Consider the following 15443-nt stretch of genomic DNA (forward strand, 5'->3'; position numbering starts at 1 on the left):
GGTCGCCTGGATCCCTGGATGGTACGTATCACCTCTTCCAACAGGCCGTCCCTCCTCAGGAGGTCCCCCTCAAATGCCAGACAGCCAACTGGAGCCACTGGGGGTCTGGATGGACTATGGCCCCCTGAGGGAGACCTGACCCTGAAGTACTCACCATGGGCTGGACACCAACAAGCTGACAAAATCGGCGTACCAGGACCTCCGAGGCCAGTGAGGTGCGGCCAATTGTACCTCCGCCCTCTCTGTAATGATTTTGCGGATCACTTGTGGTAACAGGGGAAGTGGAAAGGCATATAGCAGTTTCTGGGGCCACCTGCAGTGGAGAGCATCCGTCCCCTCCACTCCCTGCGAGTGGAAGTGGGAGAAGAACCGTTGGAGTTGCGTGTTCTCGTGGGTGGCAAACAGGTTGACTGTTGGAGTGCCGAATCTGTTGGACAACTGACGAAACAGGACCTGGTGTAATTGCCACTCTGCATTGTCTATGGTGGTCCTGCTCAACCAGTCCATCTGGGTGTTGTCCACCCCGGAGATGGGATTGGAGCTGAGGGATTTGATGTTATGCTCCTCCCACCTGCCTAGGGCATCTCCCTCTGCCATGGGCTTTCTGGATCTCGTGCCCCCTGTTGATTTATGTGGGCCTTGGTGGCCACATTGTCCATCATCAAGAGTACATGTCGATGTAGAATGTCCTATTGAAAATGATGCAGGGTGAGTCTTGTTGCCTGCAGCTCTAGGAAGTTGATGTTGCAAGCCGCTTCGGTTGGAGACCACTTGCCCTGAGTCACCTAAGGGCCGATGTGCGTGTCCCAGGTGGCAAGGCTGGCGTCCATTGTGATGACTACTCTCTGGCTCTTTGAAGAGATGACCTTTCCGAAGAGCGGCTGATTGCCACCATCCGAGGGACCTTCTCACGGCCGGAGGAAGACGGACCTTCATTTGGGAGTTGCTTCTGTTGGATCTCTAATGAGGCAGGAATAACCACTGCAACTCCCGGAAATGGAGACGTGCCCATGGGACTATTGAGATGCACGAAATCATCTTTCCTAGCAATTGTGAGAGAAGCAACACAGGGACCTGCCTCGACCCCTGAACCTTGCAAGCTAGGGAGACTAGGCTGTCTATCCTGTCCTGGGAGAGGGTCATCCTGCAGTTGGAAGTGTCTATCACCACTCCCAGGTGGAGAAGCTTGATAGTCGGAGTAAGATGACTTTTTTCCAGGTTCAAGGAGAACCCGTGGTTCTAGAGGGACCTCATGGTGATCTACTTGAATGGTCAGGCAGTAACAGGCTCAGGAAAAAAGGGCACAAAAAAACCCCTTTCAAAATGGCCGCCACACCCGTGTGAGGGTGGAGAAGGAGAGATGGCGACTGCATGGTAGCAATGCAGTTGCCACGCTCTCCGTGGCTCAGCACAAGTGAAAAAAGTAAACAAAAGCTCCTGGTTCACCCCTGGCAGCCGCCGAGAGCACCGCCGTTCTTCACAAGGACAGAAAAAACTTTAAAAGGACCTCCGCTGCTGTCCACAAGCGACATGAACAGGGGAGCACCCCCCCCACGTCCATTCCTACCTCAATTCACAGTCTGATGAAAGTAAGGAGAAGGTTTCAAAAACAAAAAAGGAGTGACAGGATAAAGAAAAAACAAAATGGCAAGGAAAAAGGTAAATAATAAAATAAAAAATAGGAGAGTCCAAGCCTTGGATTAAAGTAAAAGCTGGAACTCACTGAATTAATCCCTAACTGGGCCAGACTGAGATAAAAATCTGGCGTCACGAGGCACCAGGAGGCGTGGCCAAGGAAAAACACTAGTGAAGGCAACCAGACCAATTTAACCCATTGCTTGGACTCTCCAAGCAATGCACAGGAAAATCAGGGGATTCCTTTTTATTAACTATTTCATTTCTACCAATGCCAGCTGTTCACAAACATATAGACTCACAAACATAGAAGGGAAAGGTTATCTATCTGGCTCCTTTCTGGTGCCTGCACAAAGCCCATGTTTTAAGTGTTATTAAACCTTCCTTTTTCTAGCATAGAATCATAGAATGTACAGGTTATATGGGACCTTAAATAACATCTAGTGCAACCAGTATAGGAACCCACTACTACAGCATCCATATCAGATGGTCATTCAGCCTCTGTTTACACAGCTCCGACCAAGAAAAATCTACCACCTTCTAAGGCAATTGAATAGCTCATACTGTTTTGTTTCTTGATGTTCAGCCAAATTCAATTTCCTTGAAAATGTCACTGTTTGTCTTGTCCTCTAGACCAGCAATCTTGCCTGTCTTCTACATGTAAACTTTTCAGATACTTCATACTATTATGTCTTTTCACAATATTTTCTTCCCTAGGCCAAACTCATTTAAAACATTTCTCATAACTATTTTTTCTACGACTCTTTCACCTTAATTGTTTATCTGTATCCTAAACATATTTAAGCTACCTTTCTTTAAAGGCAAGGATCCTCTACTCCCACAAAAGCCTTTGTAATATACACAGTCAAATCTCCCACTCCCACTGCTAATAAGGAGCAAAGAGCCAAAGAAATAGCTGAAGAACTTGTCAAAAAGCCACAATTTTGAAGAATAACTCTCTTATCAAAGAGAGGAGAACTTACACATGTTAAAGATTCATTGGAAGCCAGCAAAGAATCCCTCCCCCCAAATTAAATCATTTACTTCAAACATAACAGGTCACTTTCAGAATTTGTATTCATAGACTTAATGTTGGATGTTTGAATAGCAGGTGAGCAATCCTAACTTCCTTAGATCACCTTCTTCACTGCCAATGTAGGCAGATTGATCTGTGTGCTATCAAATGGTGCCCAGATGTCCCAAATTGGAAGCCTTTGTTGCTATTCAAGATAAGAGCAATCAGGCTTCCATTCAAAGTCTTTTGTGATGAAAAGGTTAAATTTTAAATAGCTGATATGATAGCTCCCAAGGTCCTTGCTTCTTCACTCCCAACCCTGAGAGGGCAAGAGTAGGGGAATCAGTCAGCCTTACCTGATGAAGATGTTCTCAGCACAGAAGCTGACCTTATTAATGCTTTTGGCTCTTTACCACAAGCAAGACAAAATGCTGTTTAAAGTAGAAAAATGGAACAAAACCTTGGTCACAAATGCCACAGCCAAACTACTTATAGACCTTGTAACTTCAAACATTGAGCCTCTCAGTACCCTCTCAGCAAATAATGGATTGCCTGAAAATGGCCCTATAAAAAATAAAAGCCTGAATCCTCTTGGGCCAGTAGATGTTCTTGCAGTTGAGAAGGAGTTATTACTTTCATCGGGATATTCCATGGGGACTCCAGAAACAAATGGGCAAGGGATCCTTGCCAAATTCAATGAGTCAGATGCAGCATGATTTAACATCTTTTTGCCCAACATCTCTTGAGCCACCCTCAAGGTTTTAGTGACTTTGAGTTCTATGCAGCTGTTATTACTCTAACAACTGTGTGAACTCATGCATACAGAATAGTATCAAAGCAGAAGCAAGTTGTTAAATGGTTTCAATGTTATCCACTCTGAAGAAGATCCCCCCCAAGAGCTGATGTAGGGCATACATGAGTCAAGTCATCCTTTGGAGGAGGCCATAATGGCTGCTGATGACCTCCTAGCCTAATATATTAACTTCACCGCTTCCTCTTGTGAAAACCACATCTCCTGATCGGTCTCAAAAATCAACCCTAACCATGACAATCTAAAGAGTGGATAGGTTGCCTATAACACTCTCATCTTAACTTCCAAAGCTTGCAATTTCTGCATCTTTTCATTCACTGATTAATGAGAGTAATTTCCTCCATCGTCATATTCTGATGTACAACCAGTAAAAATAGAAGTGCTTCCCCCGACTTCCTTTTCTCTCCCTGTAAGCTCTTAAAGTGAGCTTGTTCTCTGGGGAACTGATTTCCTTCTATATCCTTTATAGAGGCTCCAAATAAGATAATCAAATGGTAGAAGATGCCCAGTGAAGTGATACTTGAAGTGATACTCAGGATGGTAAATAACGTCTGCCTTTTATGAACAACCATCAACAGTGAAGAAATATACTGCAAATCAACACATGGTAGGTTAGCAATAAACCTCTTAGAAGGGATATTCATGTTTCATGATGTGTCTACACCTACAAAATTACAATTATTCAGTTTTCTTAAGCCCATAAGGATAGGGAAATTTGAAGCAAAGGGAAGAGGATGTCTAGCAGCACTGCGGATGGATTTATGACAGGAATGAATCAGAGACCTAAAAGGCCAGACAGAAGACAGATAATCCTGGAAACAATGCATCTACGTAGTTACTAAGAGATGTCATTGACTTGATCTATTCTTCAATCATTAACCTCTAACTGTGCCTCAAGAAGATCAGCAGCCAGAATAGTCTGGTCACATACAATAATCTATTGGCAGGATTTGTGAAATAGCAGCAATTATGAATCATACCTCGGTATTCACAAAACAACCAACAACTATCACTAAATCTTCTTTTTTGTCTTCCTCTCTCTTCTGCTTCTTAAGAGAATTCCCCAGGGAAACTCCTGTTTGTAGAGGTTATACAAAGGTTATGTACAGACATGCACAGCAAACTGCCATGATCTCTTTACATGTGGTCAAGAAACTTTTAATTATATTCCTGCTAATATTAGTGAAGCACAGTGTTGTTTTAGCCGGTTAATTCCTGTTTTGCTTTCTCAACATCAACTTCACTCAAGCCTTTTTCAACGCGGAGTCACGCTGGATAGTACTTGGGACTCTGAGATAGCTTTGCTTAATAAAGTAGAATAGAATAAAATAGCATTGGCTGTATCTATAGTGAGTGTGCCAGGGTTTGCGCTCATCTTAATATTAAGGCTGTTGTGTGTAATTTGGTACAAATAATTAATGCTACTTTTTTTTAGCTATGTTAGTAATTAATGTGTTGTTTCAATCTTTTAGATGAATCATGAACCATACAGCACCAGTTCAATATTTTACACAATTTGGCCTCTGATTTGAAAATTGATACTTTAGGATCTTGGTGGGAAAGCTTTTGGCCTTGGTTGCCCACAGGTTTATTGGGAAATGTCCTACGTTATTTAGTTATTATTTGTGCTATTTTGATTGGTGGGTGCTGTTTTGTTTAGTATTCCCCCCCCCTTTTGCAATATATGTATCACAGCTTTTTGCCCTAAAACCCTTCCTACATTGCCTCAGGGTCGTGTATATGCCCTGTATAAGTAATTGTAAGGATGTTCCTTTTTTGATTATGATTCTTTTATGAAACCCCTCTTATGATACCTTGTCTAACAAAATAAAAAAGAGTGAGATGTAGAGGTTATACAAAGGTTATGTACAGAGATGAGCAGCAAACTGCCATGATCTCAGTAACCTGTTACCTCAACATCTATGACCTCACCTAATTAGCAGAACCAGGCCGTACCAGGGAGTTACGCGAGCTTCAACCCTGGCTGGGATGGTCTTAGAGATTGACAAGGAAAATGTACCAATAAGATGCTGTTGCTACCTATGCTCTTGCTTTGCTTGTTAAAACTGTATAAAAGCAAAATAAACTCTGCGTAAGGCAGGCAGACATTTTGGACACCCTTGCTATGATGGATTTCAGAGACCAACACCTGTTTGCTTGTGCAAGAAGGCAAGCTTCAATAGCTGTTGCAGGAAGTCTTTAGATCAAGGGCAGATGGGTTTTAGTTACTCTGACTTCTATGCAGCTGTTACTATTCTAACAACTGTGTGAACTCATGCATACAGAATAGTACCAAAGCAGAAACAAGTAAGACATTTTGCAATCACAGATAAAGAACTAGGTAGTCTAGTCATGTGCTCTGGCTCTTTATTTAAGAAATAGGTGTATGCCTTATACTCTCTACTTGGACAAGTGACATCAGTAATAAAGAGAATTGATAATGATAAGTCATTTCCTATGCCTATCTTGGTATATAAATATCCATTTGAACAAGCCCCATTTCTGAGGAACTAAGACTTCATACCAACACAGAGAATCTGAAGGAAGCTTCTGAGGAACACAGGAGGAACTTGCACTAACTTGCAGTTAGTGTTAATAAATCTTCAACACTCATCTTATGAGGTTGGCATTAAATATATATTTATATTCATTACAAGAAAAGGAATATCTATAGCAATAGCAGTTAGACTTATATACCGCTTCATAGGGCTTTCAGCCCTCTCTAAGCGGTTTACAGAGTCAGCATATTGCCCCCAACAGTCTGGGTGCTCATTTTACCCACCTCGGAAGGATGGAAGGCTGAGTCAACCTTGAGCCTGGTGAGATTTGAACCGCTGAACTGCAGATAACAGTCAGCTGAAGTGGCTGCAGTATGCACTCTACCCACTGTGCCACCTCGGCTCTGAATCTATGATTCAGCATAATTTACCAAAACAGCAAAACAAACAATATCCTTCTTTAGCACTGCATAAAATAGCAACTGCACTTTTTCACTCCATAAACCTATTTTATTTTCAAAGTTTACATGCTAGTACTGAATCAAAATCAAGTTTTCCTTTTAAAAAAGCCTAATAATTTTGTTGCTTACTGCTGTGTTTTTAATTCACAAAAAAAAAATCATTTGCAATTACAGGCTTCATTAAATTGCAATTCCCATTACCATTATCACTTAGTGTTTGCTTACATGAATTTTCATCTGAGGTTCAAAAGAAAGTCACATTTCTCCAACTCATTTTTATGTAAATATTATAAATATAATATAATTCTATTTATCTATGTTATGTGGAATCAACATTCTATACAATCATGAAAAGCCATCAATAGGGATGGTGTAATTTGGATTTAATTTTGGATAGGAAGGCCATGGCTCAGTGGCTAAGGCGCTGCTCTTATCGATCAGAAAGGTTGGCAATTCAGCGGTTTGAATCCCTAGCGCTCCGTAATGGAGTGAGCTCCTGTTACTTGTCCCAGCTTCTACCAACCTAGCAGTTCGAAAGTATGTAAAAATGCAAGTAGAAAAATAGGGACCACCTTTGGTCAGAAGGTTACAGCGTTCCATGCGCCTTCAGCATTTAGACACTCCGACCACATGACCATGGAAACATTTTCGGACAGATCTGGCTATTTGGCTTTGAAATGGAGATGAGCACCGCCCCCTAGAATCAGGAACAACTAGCACATATGTGCGAGGGGAACCTTTGCCTTTAATTTGGATTTCGGTACTGAGCAGACTTCAGACTATGTTATATAAATGATCTTTCCAATTCTATGAGACTACCATGCAACCAGAAAAGGACAATGATTACAACACCCCGCAGGGTGAGAAACCACATTTTCTCCTATTAGACTTGCCCCGCTCACCCAAGCGAACTACATTCACACTGCTTTCTGAAACAAGAAGCAAATTCTTCTATAAATATAACTGACTTTTCTCATGCACTTGTGGCCACCTTCAAACGTTGATTATTGGTTTCGTTGTTTAGTTGTCAAATAAACTCTACTTTTGCTTCAAGTCCTTCATTGGGAGTCTAGGCTCGTAATCAGATTGAAAATTTTCAAACAACTAATATCTATTTTTCTCTGTTATTAAACAAGTGTTGTTACCATGCAAACATTACGATAAAAGAAGAAGTTACTAGACAAAATTAAACTAAGGCAGGGGAACTATACTGCTTGCGTTGGTAATTTATACAATTTAAAAAAAGGAACTTTCATTAATCTTTGATCGCCCCAAAGTACTCTTGTCAATAAAACTGTATTAAATTAACAATTGCAGTTCTGTGCACATTGTGTTTTATAATGAATAAAAAAGAAATATCAACAAGTCATGCAGGTTATTTCTGAACTGTAGTATCAATTCATCCATAAAATATATAACTTACTTTTCTGAAGTAATATGCAGCTAAAATGCTGTACACATTCTGCTGACGAGACTTAAGAAATTCCAAAGACAGCAATTAGAGGAGGTCTGTAATAAATGAACAATACATTTTAAAGAGGCAGGAACAATAATTTAAAACAACTGTGAAAGACTAAAATAGATAGGAATCAGAAGTGGGTTCCTACTGGTTCGGCTCACTTCGGCTGAACTGGTAGTGGTATGGCAGCCTGGGTTGCTGGAACTGGCAGCGACCCAGGCCTGTCACACCCCCGAACCGGTTCCCCGGTTGTTGCCGCCATTTTGTTTTTGAGTTCTGTGCATGCGCAGAATAATTTTAATTGAATTGTGCACGTGTACAGCATGCATTCAACGTGTGTTGCACATGCAAAGCACGCGCATGAGCAAACCACCAGTAAAGCCAGCCAGAACCCACCTCTGATAGGAATAATATAAAACATATTTTAGGAGAATATTTCCCTTGTTAACCTTTAAAATAAAGGTAAAGTCTTAGAAATTTACTATCACAAAGTTTACTTTCATTTGTAACAAGTATTTAACTTAGTAACAGAAACCACTCTATAATCACTAAATGCTATATGTTATGTTACTTAAGAATATATATACCTCAGAATCACATACAACATCCACATCATTTCCAACTGAGTCAATAAAATCATATGCCATGCCAAAACTATTTTAAATAAAGATATGAAATTAATCAAGTATTGCATTTATTTTTCAAAATGAATGTACATTTTTTTTATTATTTAAGTTTTGTACCCCATCTTTTCATCTTCAACGTATTCAAAGCAGCTAACAGATTTTTTAAAAATTGAAATCTATTTAAAAACTGGTGTTAATCTAATTAAAAAAGCCTGGCTAAAAAGGGAATTATCCTTTTCTAAAACCAAAAAGGAAAGAAGAACTGCTGCAGGATTGTATTCCATAGTATTTAATCAATGCATAGCTTTCAAATGTAATCCAAATTATATATCTAAACAACGTTATAAATATCAGAAGATTCGAGCATTGTTTTTTCTGATCTCTTGGCAGAAAGGATGTGTACTGGCATTTATGAAATTTAAAGAAGGGGGGGGGGGCTTGTGCAGAAAGGAATCTCTCTTCTCCTCCCTGCACGCACCCCACTGGTGCCCGCATCAGAGCTCGGGCGTGATTCAGGCGAAGGAAAGGACTTTTCTTTCGCCGGCATCAGAGCTCGGGCAAGCGAAAGCAAGTATTTTAATCAGTGGGCTGCGCGCAGGGACAAATATATCCTCTCCTCCCTGCACACATCCCATTGATTAAAGTGCTTTCTCTGGCCTGCCCGATCTCTGCTGCGGGCGAAAGGGAGCTGGGAGGACAGGAGATTCCTCCCTGCACGCATCCCACTCAAAGTGCTTTAGTCAGTGGGGTGCGTGCTGGGAGGAATCTCTCTTCTCCCTGCATGCACTCCACTGGTGCCCGCATCAGAGCTCGGGCGTGATTCAGGCGAAGGAAAGGACTTTTCTTTTGCCGGCATCAGAGCTCGGGCGACCCCTTTTCTTCCTACTTCCTTCCCTCTTTTCTCCCTCCCTTCTTCTTTTTCTTCTCTTTCTTCTTCCATCTTCCTCCTCCTCCTTCCATTCTTTCTCCTTCCTTCCATCTTTTCTCCTTCCATATTCTCCCCCCTCCCTTCTTCTTTTCCTTCCCCCCTCCCTCCTTTCTTCCTCTCCTTCCCACTCCTTGCAACTGCAATTGGAACTGCAGACAGGGAAGAAGAAGAGGAGGAAGCGGTGGCCGAGCCGAATCCTTATGAGAGGGGACGGGCGCGACCTGGGAGACACAGGGAAACTCCGCAAAGGGGGAGAAGGAGAGGAGGACCGTCTCCTCCCCACAGCGCCCCCAGATTCCCACCGGTACCGTTACTCACAGGTTAAGCTGCAGCAAGCAAAAGACGAAATGAAATAGAGACTCGCGCAGTAAGCTAAGCGGACTCCAGCCAATCAGTCAGCTGGCTGGGATGGAAAACTGCATGCTTAAAGTTTTCCATCCCAGCCAGCTCACTGATTGGCTGGAGTCCAGGCCAATCAGTGAGCGGCAGGCTGGGCTGGCTTAGATTTTTAGTGTAGATAGAATGGAACGAGTGAGCGAGCTAGCAGCTGATGGGCGGGGGAGCGAGGGAGCTGCGAGCGCCAAAATAAAGCAGGTTTTTTTAAGAACGGCCCAGGACGCGGGAAAAATTATGAAAAGGCGTGCCTGTCCTGCCAAATGCGGGATGTCTGGTCACCCTAACATACATCGATATGTACTATATCAGTAACATTATTGCTTGGCAACAATTTATGCTACGTGAGATTTTTCAAATCACATTTTGATATAGGGATCATATCTTGGTATAATACCACCATGATGGAAATTGTAAAAATGTTTAAAAAAGCCATGAGCAAATTACACTTTCAATGAGATTAACAATAAATAGCATTAAAACAATAGTCACTAATCATGTACACTATATAACAAATCAATTCCTAATTATGAAATAAAATATTGTTTTAAGTATATTGTCAAAGTATATTAGCTAGTCGGTTGACAGATTTATCCCTGATGTTGATGAATAATGAAATTAAAACAGGCAGGCATCTATAAAAAAAATAGCATTAGAAGTGAGCTTGATTTCTCACTGTGTTCTCTTAAAAACATTGCTGATATCTAAAAATACAGAGACTTAATAATGATGAGATGCCCCATAAAAGCTGCAAACCATACTCTTGTATTCACGTCTTTTCCCGCGTAAGACACGAATACAAGACCAGCATACCTACATCTGTGAAAATCTACGAAAACACACACACAAACACACACACACACACACACACAAACACAGTACATTAATGGAAAAAACCTCATGGCACATGACTGTGTTTCAGATCAAGGTATAAACATTTGATAACTCTGCCTGCCAATTAAACATAAATAATACACAGGCTAATAATAGTTAAAACACTCTCTAAGAGTTCTGAAGTCTCAGAAACAAATTAACGAATGCAAATAATTGATTCTTGAATGCAAAAAAAGCACATCCTTGATGTTTTTTGAATTATGTATAATTATGTATACATTATAATATTCCTGTTTCTGAAGTAGCTTACCATGTCAAATATTATATGCACTCTAGTTGGAGTGGATAAAAGGGACATTAACAAGGAGAAGGAAATGATTAATAGCTTTTTGGGGTCATGTCTAAGACTTAGATTTGCTGAAATTAATGTGACCTAATTTAGTCATAGCCGTGATCTATACCAGTGATGGCTAGCCTTTTTCAGATCACGTGCCAAAAATGGGGGGAGCACAGGGCGTGCCCACACCCATAATGCTATGTACGTGACAACCCACCCGCATGTGCAACCAGCGCTCTACCCGCTTTTGGCATGCTTTTTTCACCCTCCCCAGGCTCCAGAGGCTTTCTAGGATCCTCGGGAGGGCAAAAAAAGCTTCCCCACACAACTCTGGAGATCCTCGGGAGGCTTCATGAGGTTCCCTGAGGCCTTTGGAAGGCGAAAAATGGCTCTATGGGCAACTCGGAAGTTCGGGAACAGTGACTTCTGGTTTGCCTTTAGAGCTGTTTTTCTCTCTCCGGAGCCCTAAGGAACTTCACTGAAGGCTCCAGAGGGCAAAAAACAGCTCTATGGACAAACTGGAAGTCACTTCTGGGTTGCCTGTAGGGGTGTTTTTCATCCTCCAGAGCCTCACAGAGGCTTCAGGGAAGTCTCTGGAGGGCAAAAAATGACCGAAAAAGAAGGCCAAAATCAGCTGGTGTGCCCTAACAAATGGCTCCATGTGCCACCTGTGGCATGCGTGTCATAGGTTCACCACCATGGATCTATAACAAGTTTTCAGAACAAACAACCTTTTTAAAGCCATATTTTTATGAAACGATGATAAAACTTTACCATTATTGTGGTAAATCTGATAGATGGGGTATAGTAAAGACTAGCTGTGTAATTGGCTATATTTTTTTTGAAAAATGGGATAATCTTTTAAATGAATGGAATTCTTGATTCCATTCTTGATCTCAAATAAGCCAACCTTCATTTCTATTATTATGATGTAACAACTACTCTTGCCTGAAAGAGATAAGTATAAAATACTCAATCTTGCTAATCATAGTTATAATAATTGATGGAATTAAAAGTTGAATCAGTTGAACAAAATGAAATTTCCATACAAATTGAGATAATATTTCTTTTGGCTTGGGATGATTAGTGAAAATCAGTTTATTTGGCATAGGTTTAGCGTTCTAGGATATATTAAACACTGTAGTAATGGTGATGTTACATGTTCATCTGGGTTAATCATATTGAATCTTCCTGCACTAAAAGGCATAGTGTGTTTCATATCAACGTACAAAAGTAAATTGTACATTTGTCACTCATTGGCAGTGTTTATAACAATAGCACTTACTGTTGTTTTAATAGCTAGCTCAGATTCTTCTCATATGCGTCTAAACCTTGATATGATAGATAGACTATTCATGTGAAAAGGGCTCTTATCCATGTAGTAAATATTGTCTGACAAAATAATTTACCAAGTGCTTTTCAATTACTCAAAAAGTAAAAGGAAATTTATGAAGATCCCACCTTAGTATATTTTTTATTTATTAATTATCTCACTTTTATTACTTTTACAAATAAGGTGGCAAACATATCCAACACATCTTCCTCCTATTTTTCCAGGTTGCCCAGTTTTATGCTGTTCTTCTTGCTTTATTTGTAGCTAAACAAATATTTTTATTTAGTAAACAGGGAGATGATGATGTTTTATATCAGTGACCCCAAACCTTTTGGGCAGCAGGGACTAGTTCTGTGGAGAGAGATTTTTCTCTAGACTGGAGGGAATGTGGTTTCAGGTACTTCTTGCATCCTATGGATGGGACTTTGCTTGTTGGCGTGGCCCGGTTCTTGGTATGCTGTGAACCGGTGCCAGTCCACAGACCAAGGGTTGGGGATCTCAGTTTTATATGGCCAAATTTAAATTGCAAGCTTCTTTGATGATTTCTTAATCCAGAAATGTATCTATTTCAGTGCAAATGATGGAACTAAACTGAACTTTGCATGAAACAGGAAGGGAGGGGGAAGCAGGTGGACAACAGAAGATACTGAATGTCACAACTAAATAACAGCTGCTCAAAAGATTGCCTGCAGCAACCTCTTTCAAACAATCTACAGCCAAAGAGAAGATGTTACGCCTCATATACTTTGCCCTCCACAACTTCTTAGGTTCCTTTTTATGCAATCATGCTTATTACTTTCCAGATAATTTTTTTAAAAAGCAATTATTAAACCACATTAAAACAAACGGGCCATGTGCAAAACCTCCACTATTATGCAAAATATTTTGGTAGTATATTCTTGTTCAGGGACATCCCCAAGGGCAAATCCCTTTAGTTTTTTCAGTAGTAGCCTCCATAAGAGATATTTTCTGACAAGAGACAAAACAACAGTCTTCCATATTTTTATTCGGAAGTCATCTTGCTATTACTTGACTTTGTAACTTATAATTACAGTGAATATATATTTCGTTAGAAAAATTAGGGACCTGAAAAAGGGGGAAATCTAAAAGATTTCATGTAATACAAATTTTGCTCATGTCTACTTGAATGAGTTACATTAAATTTTTGAGTGAAATGAAATATGAATTATATCTAAAGATTTATAATTAATTAAAATAATAAAAACCATGTAAAGGAGCAAATCACATAGGTTATATTGTATAAGCAACATACAAAATGATATATACGTATAAACATTCATGAAATGTGACTCAAAATGCTGCTTGAATTTTCAAGCAAAAAATTGCTGATGTTGGGAGAGGAATATTGATCACATTGGAAGAGAACACTTTAAATAATGTTTCAACATTTTTCATTTGTGCTTAAAATCATATTTCAAAAAGTTATTATGAAGGTCTATTAAAATATGAGACAATTGAAAAAATGGAATTAAACTATTCTATTGTTACCTGCCTGTTTGCTACTCATTGTTAGGGAGAAAGTTTTTTTTCCCAATTCAAAACTTTTCTGAATTCAAACAAATGAATGTTCTGCCTTTGCTTTATCCATACAATCTTCCAATAACTATTTGTTCCTTAGAATAGGAATCCTCATAGAGTGGATACTAAGATTTGTCCTTGCAAGAATTGTTTGAAACTGTTTTTGAACTGAAGAAATATCTCTTTTTGGTGGCATTGGAATACTTCCTGCTAATACCAACAGCATTTGTATATGGAGTCCAGCACGGAAAAAAGGGAGAAAGGAATATTTTTGTAGAATATCCCTTAGAGTCCACAATCAGAAACTATCCTCATCTGTGTATTATTAGTGAGTCTGAGCCAGTTAATGGGGTAGTTACCTTGGAAAGAGGATCTGCTTCTTCTGAGTTTATATTTCCAAGAGCAACTGAGATGGAAAGAATCAGAATATTATGTCCTGTAACAATATTATGTAAACCTAACAGGGCAGGGTAAGAAATGGAATGTGTACTGGATTTCTTGAGAGTGGGTAAAATAAATAAGGATGACTATGTCTAAATATTACTTTAAAACATGTTAAAATATGATGGGTTCATTTTAATAGATGTACTATTTGGCATTTAATATAAAAGGTTAATTCTTCCTTTTGTCTCTTTATAGAGAGAGATAGATTCCAATTCTGGATTGAGAAGACAAACAGTTCTTAATTTTGTTACTTTTCTGTTACTTTTTACAGAATAATGGGCCAAAATAACTTTTTTTTTAACCTCCTTAATATCTCATTGAGATTTTGAGGAAAATATTGTGTGATCTTTTTTTTCTTTTGGGATAATTTTCCAGCTCTTGTTTAATGATTAAAAATGACTAATTGAATTCATTGTTCCTCTTCCATCAGCACAAAACTGCTTACATAGCCTCTATTTGGGTTGAGGGCATGGCAGGAGTAAAGGCTTGTGATGGATTATCTTTAATCACGATTTGGGACAACGGCTATTAATTTTGTATTCTGTAACTTGGGCTTGCCCAATGGAAAGTTATTCGCTTGTGTAGACACATGAAGGATGCTTAAGAGAGCCGAGGTGGCGCAGTGGTTAAATGCAGCACTGCAGGCTATTTCAGCTGATTGCAGTTCTGCAGTTCGGCTGTTCAAATCTCATCGGCTCAGGGTTGACTCAGCCTTCCATCCTTCCGAGTTGGGTAAAATGAGTACCCGGATTGTTGTTGGGGGCAATATGCTGACTCTGTAAACCGCTTAGAGAGGGCTGAAAGCCCTATGAAGCGGTATATAAGTCTAACTGCTGTTGCTATTGCTATTAATGGGTGAGAAATTACACATCTTTAACAGACACAAACCTGAAATCCATTCCAGCATGTATCAAAATGATCGTGGATAATTGAATTTTCAATCTACATTTTACATTTCTGTAAAATGTAGGGAATGGCCACTTACCCCCTAAGTGTGCAAAAGGTAATCAAAAATATCAATGTTTTGACAGGATGAAGAGCTTTTCTTAACACTCAAGGAATCTGATATTCTAATTATTGTTGGAAATCTTACAAAGCATTCTCAACATGGGTGTGCTGTAAGTTAATGT

The 15443-nt window shown here is 39.8% G+C and overlaps 1 protein-coding gene across 11 annotated transcripts in view; it reads right to left on the reverse strand.

Moving 5' to 3' along the window:
* Window positions 1-15443, reverse strand: part of ST6GAL1 (ST6 beta-galactoside alpha-2,6-sialyltransferase 1) — a 94073-nt gene that overhangs the window by 17283 nt on the left and 61347 nt on the right. For 2 of the 11 annotated variants that reach the window (XM_087725517.1, XM_087725515.1), the window contains one exon: window positions 7844-7929. The exons of 8 other annotated variants lie outside the window; for them this stretch is intronic. The gene's annotated coding sequence lies outside the window, so the exon portion shown is untranslated. Of the gene's footprint in view, window positions 1-3006; window positions 3082-7843; window positions 7930-15443 lie in introns of all 11 variants that reach the window. One more of the 11 variants, XM_087725516.1, reaches the window with a different exon arrangement.

This window comes from Thamnophis sirtalis, unplaced genomic scaffold (genome assembly GCF_051295495.1).
Source record: "Thamnophis sirtalis isolate CommonGarterSnake01/CBP01778 unplaced genomic scaffold, rThaSir2_p1.2 scaffold_11, whole genome shotgun sequence".
Taxonomy (NCBI): Eukaryota; Metazoa; Chordata; class Lepidosauria; order Squamata; family Natricidae; genus Thamnophis; species Thamnophis sirtalis.